General features: G+C 48.0%; 7 non-coding genes across 7 annotated transcripts; all 7 read right to left on the bottom strand.

Moving 5' to 3' along the window:
- Positions 1-1,284: 1,284 nt before the first annotated feature.
- LOC142728559 (U2 spliceosomal RNA) lies at positions 1,285-1,475 on the bottom strand. The gene has a single exon (XR_012877674.1). It is a non-coding gene; the product is annotated as a U2 spliceosomal RNA (small nuclear RNA).
- A 1,302-nt stretch (positions 1,476-2,777) lies between these two features.
- Positions 2,778-2,968, bottom strand: LOC142728558 (U2 spliceosomal RNA). Its single transcript, XR_012877673.1, has one exon. It is a non-coding gene; the product is annotated as a U2 spliceosomal RNA (small nuclear RNA).
- Positions 2,969-4,245: 1,277 nt separating this feature from the next.
- LOC142728555 (U2 spliceosomal RNA) lies at positions 4,246-4,436 on the bottom strand. The gene has a single exon (XR_012877671.1). It is a non-coding gene; the product is annotated as a U2 spliceosomal RNA (small nuclear RNA).
- Positions 4,437-5,728: 1,292 nt separating this feature from the next.
- LOC142728554 (U2 spliceosomal RNA) lies at positions 5,729-5,919 on the bottom strand. Its single transcript, XR_012877670.1, has one exon. It is a non-coding gene; the product is annotated as a U2 spliceosomal RNA (small nuclear RNA).
- Positions 5,920-7,219: 1,300 nt separating this feature from the next.
- LOC142728553 (U2 spliceosomal RNA) lies at positions 7,220-7,410 on the bottom strand. The gene has a single exon (XR_012877669.1). It is a non-coding gene; the product is annotated as a U2 spliceosomal RNA (small nuclear RNA).
- A 1,300-nt stretch (positions 7,411-8,710) lies between these two features.
- On the bottom strand, positions 8,711-8,901 carry LOC142728552 (U2 spliceosomal RNA). Its single transcript, XR_012877668.1, has one exon. It is a non-coding gene; the product is annotated as a U2 spliceosomal RNA (small nuclear RNA).
- A 1,288-nt stretch (positions 8,902-10,189) lies between these two features.
- LOC142728551 (U2 spliceosomal RNA) lies at positions 10,190-10,380 on the bottom strand. Its single transcript, XR_012877667.1, has one exon. It is a non-coding gene; the product is annotated as a U2 spliceosomal RNA (small nuclear RNA).
- Positions 10,381-10,729: the final 349 nt, after the last annotated feature.

The following is a 10,729-nucleotide window of genomic DNA, read 5'->3' as shown; positions in this document are numbered from 1 at the left end:
AACCCGAACGGGCCGCGCGTTGCCCGAGCCTGCCCGATACTGCTGTTCAGCCCTTGCAGCGATTCAGCCTACTTCTAGGCAATTCCATGGGGCCCTGCAGGCTCACACACTCACAGCTACACGGGAGGTGAATAAAGGCCGGAGAGGAAGCCAGACAGGATTTGCTTCTTTTGCTTGCACCACAATGCAGTGCTGAAAGAGGAGGAATCTACATAAAAACGCCTTCCTGGCAACGCCCAAATGCCCTGCTGCCATGCAGATAAACACTGGCCGCGGCAGCAAGTGCATGCCCACAGCCACCCCTTGTTCCTTCACACCTTGTATCAGCTGTAATCCAGTCCAGTCCAGTGCTGCCTGCTGAGCAGCACTGACCAACACTGCCTGGGCCCAGGCTTTTATCTCTGAGGCCCCATTATGATGTCAGAAAGCTGGCTCTGGAATCCTGAGGGCTCCACTATGACACGTGCAAAGTTCCGTCTGAACTTTATATAAGACGGTGAGGCTCAGTCAGTCACTCAGTGTTGCCTGAGAGGGCAACACTGCAACAGCCGGCCGCCAGGCTGTCTTTTTTTTGCACAGCTAGTTGCCTCCAGGAGGCCACAAGAGGGAGACAAGGGACTGCAAAATGGAAAATAGGCATCCACCAACTTTACAGACAACTTCTCCTTGCTCCTACAACCTCCATCCTTGCACAGTTTGTTATTCTTCTAGGTAACATAGTAACAAATCCAAATTGCTGCTCTCTTTGTAGGCAAGCAAGGCTTTGTTGCAACTGCAATTCTTACTTCTTCTTGAAATGTAGGGACGACAGTACATTCCATCACATCCATCTAGTGTACACAGGTAGGTCCATTGTGGCGGGCAGGCGAGCGGGCGGGCTGCTTTATTGGCTGTTTGCTGTTCCCCTACTCCACTCCACTATTTGACTGTTGTGCTGCATCAATCAATCAATCAATCAATCAATCAATCAATCAATCAATCAATCAGTGGCTGGCTCAGGTGCAGCTCTTTAACTTACCTAAAAGGGAGGGCGGAGAGAAGACAAGGAAGGTGAATGAGGTGTTCCAATGTGAAATGCCGGAAACACAGAAACACAGACGACACACAACAAGAGGTGGCAATCTATTCATTAATTGCATTTAATCAATGAGCTCATTATCACTCATGCATTGTCCAACAGGTGTTGAAATAATGGGATTAAAAGGGGAGATCCCTTCAGAAAGACAGAAACAATAGCAAAGACAAAAAACACTTTTGGAATCTGCTTTTAGTCAACACATAAGGAAAGGGTGCACCGGTCCTGGAAATACTGCAATACCAGGTCAATGCGTGGAGTGGACAGAGCAAGCTCTATTTCCATCTCCCTGTTCTAAAAATCCATTTAATATATGGTCCCCAGATAGGGGACGTATCAGATATTAAACTGATAAGAACAGATACTACACTTGATCTTAGCCAAAAGGCCGAGAAGCGATAACCCGAACGGGCCGCGCGTTGCCCGAGCCTGCCCGATACTGCTGTTCAGCCCTTGCAGCGATTCAGCCTACTTCTAGGCAATTCCATGGGGCCCTGCAGGCTCACACACTCACAGCTACACGGGAGGTGAATAAAGGCCGGAGAGGAAGCCAGACAGGATTTGCTTCTTTTGCTTGCACCACAATGCAGTGCTGAAAGAGGAGGAATCTACATAAAAACGCCTTCCTGGCAACGCCCAAATGCCCTGCTGCCATGCAGATAAACACTGGCAGCGGCAGCAAGTGCATGCCCACAGCCACCCCTTGTTCCTTCACACCTTGTATCAGCTGTAATCCAGTCCAGTCCAGTGCTGCCTGCTGAGCAGCACTGACCAACACTGCCTGGGCCCAGGCTTTTATCTCTGAGGCCCCATTATGATGTCAGAAAGCTGGCTCTGGAATCCTGAGGGCTCCACTATGACACGTGCAAAGTTCCGTCTGAACTTTATATAAGACGGTGAGGCTCAGTCAGTCACTCAGTGTTGCCTGAGAGGGCAACACTGCAACAGCCGGCCGCCAGGCTGTCTTTTTTTTGCACAGCTAGTTGCCTCCAGGAGGCCACAAGAGGGAGACAAGGGACTGCAAAATGGAAAATAGGCATCCACCAACTTTACAGACAACTTCTCCTTGCTCCTACAACCTCCATCCTTGCACAGTTTGTTATTCTTCTAGGTAACATAGTAACAAATCCAAATTGCTGCTCTCTTTGTAGGCAAGCAAGGCTTTGTTGCAACTGCAATTCTTACTTCTTCTTGAAATGTAGGGACGACAGTACATTCCATCACATCCATCTAGTGTACACAGGTAGGTCCATTGTGGCGGGCAGGCGAGCGGGCGGGCTGCTTTATTGGCTGTTTGCTGTTCCCCTACTCCACTCCACTATTTGACTGTTGTGCTGCATCAATCAATCAATCAATCAATCAATCAATCAATCAATCAATCAATCAATCAGTGGCTGGCTCAGGTGCAGCTCTTTAACTTACCTAAAAGGGAGGGCGGAGAGAAGACAAGGAAGGTGAATGAGGTGTTCCAATGTGAAATGCCGGAAACACAGAAACACAGACGACACACAACAAGAGGTGGCAATCTATTCATTAATTGCATTTAATCAATGAGCTCATTATCACTCATGCATTGTCCAACAGGTGTTGAAATAATGGGATTAAAAGGGGAGATCCAAAAGGGGAGATCCCTTCAGAAAGACAGAAACAATAGCAAAGACAAAAAACACTTTTGGAATCTGCTTTTAGTCAACACATAAGGAAAGGGTGCACCGGTCCTGGAAATACTGCAATACCAGGTCAATGCGTGGAGTGGACAGAGCAAGCTCTATTTCCATCTCCCTGTTCTAAAAATCCATTTAATATATGGTCCCCAGATAGGGGACGTATCAGATATTAAACTGATAAGAACAGATACTACACTTGATCTTAGCCAAAAGGCCGAGAAGCGATAACCCGAACGGGCCGCGCGTTGCCCGAGCCTGCCCGATACTGCTGTTCAGCCCTTGCAGCGATTCAGCCTACTTCTAGGCAATTCCATGGGGCCCTGCAGGCTCACACACTCACAGCTACACGGGAGGTGAATAAAGGCCGGAGAGGAAGCCAGACAGGATTTGCTTCTTTTGCTTGCACCACAATGCAGTGCTGAAAGAGGAGGAATCTACATAAAAACGCCTTCCTGGCAACGCCCAAATGCCCTGCTGCCATGCAGATAAACACTGGCAGCGGCAGCAAGTGCATGCCCACAGCCACCCCTTGTTCCTTCACACCTTGTATCAGCTGTAATCCAGTCCAGTCCAGTGCTGCCTGCTGAGCAGCACTGACCAACACTGCCTGGGCCCAGGCTTTTATCTCTGAGGCCCCATTATGATGTCAGAAAGCTGGCTCTGGAATCCTGAGGGCTCCACTATGACACGTGCAAAGTTCCGTCTGAACTTTATATAAGACGGTGAGGCTCAGTCAGTCACTCAGTGTTGCCTGAGAGGGCAACACTGCAACAGCCGGCCGCCAGGCTGTCTTTTTTTTGCACAGCTAGTTGCCTCCAGGAGGCCACAAGAGGGAGACAAGGGACTGCAAAATGGAAAATAGGCATCCACCAACTTTACAGACAACTTCTCCTTGCTCCTACAACCTCCATCCTTGCACAGTTTGTTATTCTTCTAGGTAACATAGTAACAAATCCAAATTGCTGCTCTCTTTGTAGGCAAGCAAGGCTTTGTTGCAACTGCAATTCTTACTTCTTCTTGAAATGTAGGGACGACAGTACATTCCATCACATCCATCTAGTGTACACAGGTAGGTCCATTGTGGCGGGCAGGCGAGCGGGCGGGCTGCTTTATTGGCTGTTTGCTGTTCCCCTACTCCACTCCACTATTTGACTGTTGTGCTGCAATCAATCAATCAATCAATCAATCAATCAATCAATCAATCAGTGGCTGGCTCAGGTGCAGCTCTTTAACTTACCTAAAAGGGAGGGCGGAGAGAAGACAAGGAAGGTGAATGAGGTGTTCCAATGTGAAATGCCGGAAACACAGAAACACAGACGACACACAACAAGAGGTGGCAATCTATTCATTAATTGCATTTAATCAATGAGCTCATTATCACTCATGCATTGTCCAACAGGTGTTGAAATAATGGGATTAAAAGGGGAGATCCCTTCAGAAAGACAGAAACAATAGCAAAGACAAAAAACACTTTTGGAATCTGCTTTTAGTCAACACATAAGGAAAGGGTGCACCGGTCCTGGAAATACTGCAATACCAGGTCAATGCGTGGAGTGGACAGAGCAAGCTCTATTTCCATCTCCCTGTTCTAAAAATCCATTTAATATATGGTCCCCAGATAGGGGACGTATCAGATATTAAACTGATAAGAACAGATACTACACTTGATCTTAGCCAAAAGGCCGAGAAGCGATAACCCGAACGGGCCGCGCGTTGCCCGAGCCTGCCCGATACTGCTGTTCAGCCCTTGCAGCGATTCAGCCTACTTCTAGGCAATTCCATGGGGCCCTGCAGGCTCACACACTCACAGCTACACGGGAGGTGAATAAAGGCCGGAGAGGAAGCCAGACAGGATTTGCTTCTTTTGCTTGCACCACAATGCAGTGCTGAAAGAGGAGGAATCTACATAAAAACGCCTTCCTGGCAACGCCCAAATGCCCTGCTGCCATGCAGATAAACACTGGCAGCGGCAGCAAGTGCATGCCCACAGCCACCCCTTGTTCCTTCACACCTTGTATCAGCTGTAATCCAGTCCAGTCCAGTGCTGCCTGCTGAGCAGCACTGACCAACACTGCCTGGGCCCAGGCTTTTATCTCTGAGGCCCCATTATGATGTCAGAAAGCTGGCTCTGGAATCCTGAGGGCTCCACTATGACACGTGCAAAGTTCCGTCTGAACTTTATATAAGACGGTGAGGCTCAGTCAGTCACTCAGTGTTGCCTGAGAGGGCAACACTGCAACAGCCGACCGCCAGGCTGTCTTTTTTTTGCACAGCTAGTTGCCTCCAGGAGGCCACAAGAGGGAGACAAGGGACTGCAAAATGGAAAATAGGCATCCACCAACTTTACAGACAACTTCTCCTTGCTCCTACAACCTCCATCCTTGCACAGTTTGTTATTCTTCTAGGTAACATAGTAACAAATCCAAATTGCTGCTCTCTTTGTAGGCAAGCAAGGCTTTGTTGCAACTGCAATTCTTACTTCTTCTTGAAATGTAGGGACGACAGTACATTCCATCACATCCATCTAGTGTACACAGGTAGGTCCATTGTGGCGGGCAGGCGAGCGGGCGGGCTGCTTTATTGGCTGTTTGCTGTTCCCCTACTCCACTCCACTATTTGACTGTTGTGCTGCATCAATCAATCAATCAATCAATCAATCAATCAATCAATCAATCAATCAATCAATCAGTGGCTGGCTCAGGTGCAGCTCTTTAACTTACCTAAAAGGGAGGGCGGAGAGAAGACAAGGAAGGTGAATGAGGTGTTCCAATGTGAAATGCCGGAAACACAGAAACACAGACGACACACAACAAGAGGTGGCAATCTATTCATTAATTGCATTTAATCAATGAGCTCATTATCACTCATGCATTGTCCAACAGGTGTTGAAATAATGGGATTAAAAGGGGAGATCCCTTCAGAAAGACAGAAACAATAGCAAAGACAAAAAACACTTTTGGAATCTGCTTTTAGTCAACACATAAGGAAAGGGTGCACCGGTCCTGGAAATACTGCAATACCAGGTCAATGCGTGGAGTGGACAGAGCAAGCTCTATTTCCATCTCCCTGTTCTAAAAATCCATTTAATATATGGTCCCCAGATAGGGGACGTATCAGATATTAAACTGATAAGAACAGATACTACACTTGATCTTAGCCAAAAGGCCGAGAAGCGATAACCCGAACGGGCCGCGCGTTGCCCGAGCCTGCCCGATACTGCTGTTCAGCCCTTGCAGCGATTCAGCCTACTTCTAGGCAATTCCATGGGGCCCTGCAGGCTCACACACTCACAGCTACACGGGAGGTGAATAAAGGCCGGAGAGGAAGCCAGACAGGATTTGCTTCTTTTGCTTGCACCACAATGCAGTGCTGAAAGAGGAGGAATCTACATAAAAACGCCTTCCTGGCAACGCCCAAATGCCCTGCTGCCATGCAGATAAACACTGGCAGCGGCAGCAAGTGCATGCCCACAGCCACCCCTTGTTCCTTCACACCTTGTATCAGCTGTAATCCAGTCCAGTCCAGTGCTGCCTGCTGAGCAGCACTGACCAACACTGCCTGGGCCCAGGCTTTTATCTCTGAGGCCCCATTATGATGTCAGAAAGCTGGCTCTGGAATCCTGAGGGCTCCACTATGACACGTGCAAAGTTCCGTCTGAACTTTATATAAGACGGTGAGGCTCAGTCAGTCACTCAGTGTTGCCTGAGAGGGCAACACTGCAACAGCCGGCCGCCAGGCTGTCTTTTTTTTGCACAGCTAGTTGCCTCCAGGAGGCCACAAGAGGGAGACAAGGGACTGCAAAATGGAAAATAGGCATCCACCAACTTTACAGACAACTTCTCCTTGCTCCTACAACCTCCATCCTTGCACAGTTTGTTATTCTTCTAGGTAACATAGTAACAAATCCAAATTGCTGCTCTCTTTGTAGGCAAGCAAGGCTTTGTTGCAACTGCAATTCTTACTTCTTCTTGAAATGTAGGGACGACAGTACATTCCATCACATCCATCTAGTGTACACAGGTAGGTCCATTGTGGCGGGCAGGCGAGCGGGCGGGCTGCTTTATTGGCTGTTTGCTGTTCCCCTACTCCACTCCACTATTTGACTGTTGTGCTGCATCAATCAATCAATCAATCAATCAATCAATCAATCAATCAATCAATCAATCAATCAATCAATCAGTGGCTGGCTCAGGTGCAGCTCTTTAACTTACCTAAAAGGGAGGGCGGAGAGAAGACAAGGAAGGTGAATGAGGTGTTCCAATGTGAAATGCCGGAAACACAGAAACACAGACGACACACAACAAGAGGTGGCAATCTATTCATTAATTGCATTTAATCAATGAGCTCATTATCACTCATGCATTGTCCAACAGGTGTTGAAATAATGGGATTAAAAGGGGAGATCCCTTCAGAAAGACAGAAACAATAGCAAAGACAAAAAACACTTTTGGAATCTGCTTTTAGTCAACACATAAGGAAAGGGTGCACCGGTCCTGGAAATACTGCAATACCAGGTCAATGCGTGGAGTGGACAGAGCAAGCTCTATTTCCATCTCCCTGTTCTAAAAATCCATTTAATATATGGTCCCCAGATAGGGGACGTATCAGATATTAAACTGATAAGAACAGATACTACACTTGATCTTAGCCAAAAGGCCGAGAAGCGATAACCCGAACGGGCCGCGCGTTGCCCGAGCCTGCCCGATACTGCTGTTCAGCCCTTGCAGCGATTCAGCCTACTTCTAGGCAATTCCATGGGGCCCTGCAGGCTCACACACTCACAGCTACACGGGAGGTGAATAAAGGCCGGAGAGGAAGCCAGACAGGATTTGCTTCTTTTGCTTGCACCACAATGCAGTGCTGAAAGAGGAGGAATCTACATAAAAACGCCTTCCTGGCAACGCCCAAATGCCCTGCTGCCATGCAGATAAACACTGGCAGCGGCAGCAAGTGCATGCCCACAGCCACCCCTTGTTCCTTCACACCTTGTATCAGCTGTAATCCAGTCCAGTCCAGTGCTGCCTGCTGAGCAGCACTGACCAACACTACCTGGGCCCAGGCTTTTATCTCTGAGGCCCCATTATGATGTCAGAAAGCTGGCTCTGGAATCCTGAGGGCTCCACTATGACACGTGCAAAGTTCCGTCTGAACTTTATATAAGACGGTGAGGCTCAGTCAGTCACTCAGTGTTGCCTGAGAGGGCAACACTGCAACAGCCGGCCGCCAGGCTGTCTTTTTTTTGCACAGCTAGTTGCCTCCAGGAGGCCACAAGAGGGAGACAAGGGACTGCAAAATGGAAAATAGGCATCCACCAACTTTACAGACAACTTCTCCTTGCTCCTACAACCTCCATCCTTGCACAGTTTGTTATTCTTCTAGGTAACATAGTAACAAATCCAAATTGCTGCTCTCTTTGTAGGCAAGCAAGGCTTTGTTGCAACTGCAATTCTTACTTCTTCTTGAAATGTAGGGACGACAGTACATTCCATCACATCCATCTAGTGTACACAGGTAGGTCCATTGTGGCGGGCAGGCGAGCGGGCGGGCTGCTTTATTGGCTGTTTGCTGTTCCCCTACTCCACTCCACTATTTGACTGTTGTGCTGCATCAATCAATCAATCAATCAATCAATCAATCAATCAATCAATCAATCAATCAATCAATCAATCAGTGGCTGGCTCAGGTGCAGCTCTTTAACTTACCTAAAAGGGAGGGCGGAGAGAAGACAAGGAAGGTGAATGAGGTGTTCCAATGTGAAATGCCGGAAACACAGAAACACAGACGACACACAACAAGAGGTGGCAATCTATTCATTAATTGCATTTAATCAATGAGCTCATTATCACTCATGCATTGTCCAACAGGTGTTGAAATAATGGGATTAAAAGGGGAGATCCCTTCAGAAAGACAGAAACAATAGCAAAGACAAAAAACACTTTTGGAATCTGCTTTTAGTCAACACATAAGGAAAGGGTGCACCGGTCCTGGAAATACTGCAATACCAGGTCAATGCGTGGAGTGGACAGAGCAAGCTCTATTTCCATCTCCCTGTTCTAAAAATCCATTTAATATATGGTCCCCAGATAGGGGACGTATCAGATATTAAACTGATAAGAACAGATACTACACTTGATCTTAGCCAAAAGGCCGAGAAGCGATAACCCGAACGGGCCGCGCGTTGCCCGAGCCTGCCCGATACTGCTGTTCAGCCCTTGCAGCGATTCAGCCTACTTCTAGGCAATTCCATGGGGCCCTGCAGGCTCACACACTCACAGCTACACGGGAGGTGAATAAAGGCCGGAGAGGAAGCCAGACAGGATTTGCTTCTTTTGCTTGCACCACAATGCAGTGCTGAAAGAGGAGGAATCTACATAAAAACGCCTTCCTGGCAACGCCCAAATGCCCTGCTGCCATGCAGATAAACACTGGCAGCGGCAGCAAGTGCATGCCCACAGCCACCCCTTGTTCCTTCACACCTTGTATCAGCTGTAATCCAGTCCAGTCCAGTGCTGCCTGCTGAGCAGCACTGACCAACACTGCCTGGGCCCAGGCTTTTATCTCTGAGGCCCCATTATGATGTCAGAAAGCTGGCTCTGGAATCCTGAGGGCTCCACTATGACACGTGCAAAGTTCCGTCTGAACTTTATATAAGACGGTGAGGCTCAGTCAGTCACTCAGTGTTGCCTGAGAGGGCAACACTGCAACAGCCGGCCGCCAGGCTGTCTTTTTTTTGCACAGCTAGTTGCCTCCAGGAGGCCACAAGAGGGAGACAAGGGACTGCAAAATGGAAAATAGGCATCCACCAACTTTACAGACAACTTCTCCTTGCTCCTACAACCTCCATCCTTGCACAGTTTGTTATTCTTCTAGGTAACATAGTAACAAATCCAAATTGCTGCTCTCTTTGTAGGCAAGCAAGGCTTTGTTGCAACTGCAATTCTTACTTCTTCTTGAAATGTAGGGACGACAGTACATTCCATCACATCCATCTAGTGTACACAGGTAGGTCCATTGTGGCGGGCAGGCGAGCGGGCGGGCTGCTTTATTGGCTGTTTGCTGTTCCCCTACTCCACTCCACTATTTGACTGTTGTGCTGCATCAATCAATCAATCAATCAATCAATCAATCAATCAATCAATCAATCAATCAGTGGCTGGCTCAGGTGCAGCTCTTTAACTTACCTAAAAGGGAGGGCGGAGAGAAGACAAGGAAGGTGAATGAGGTGTTCCAATGTGAAATGCCGGAAACACAGAAACACAGACGACACACAACAAGAGGTGGCAATCTATTCATTAATTGCATTTAATCAATGAGCTCATTATCACTCATGCATTGTCCAACAGGTGTTGAAATAATGGGATTAAAAGGGGAGATCCCTTCAGAAAGACAGAAACAATAGCAAAGACAAAAAACACTTTTGGAATCTGCTTTTAGTCAACACATAAGGAAAGGGTGCACCGGTCCTGGAAATACTGCAATACCAGGTCAATGCGTGGAGTGGACAGAGCAAGCTCTATTTCCATCTCCCTGTTCTAAAAATCCATTTAATATATGGTCCCCAGATAGGGGACGTATCAGATATTAAACTGATAAGAACAGATACTACACTTGATCTTAGCCAAAAGGCCGAGAAGCGATAACCCGAACGGGCCGCGCGTTGCCCGAGCCTGCCCGATACTGCTGTTCAGCCCTTGCAGCGATTCAGCCTACTTCTAGGCAATTCCATGGGGCCCTGCAGGCTCACACACTCACAGCTACACGGGAGGTGAATAAAGGCCGGAGAGGAAGCCAGACAGGATTTGCTTCTTTTGCTTGCACCACAAAGCAGTGCTGAAAGAGGAGGAATCTACATAAAAACGCCTTCCTGGCAACGCCCAAATGCCCTGCTGCCATGCAGATAAACACTGGCAGCGGCAGCAAGTGCATGCCCACAGCCACCCCTTGTTCCTTCACACCTTGTATCAGCTGTAATCCAGTCCAGTCCAGT

This window comes from Rhinoderma darwinii, unplaced genomic scaffold (genome assembly GCF_050947455.1).
Source record: "Rhinoderma darwinii isolate aRhiDar2 unplaced genomic scaffold, aRhiDar2.hap1 Scaffold_680, whole genome shotgun sequence".
Taxonomy (NCBI): domain Eukaryota; kingdom Metazoa; phylum Chordata; class Amphibia; order Anura; family Rhinodermatidae; genus Rhinoderma; species Rhinoderma darwinii.
Note: the sequence above shows the minus strand (reverse complement) of the source record. Positions and strands in the feature narration are given on the sequence as shown.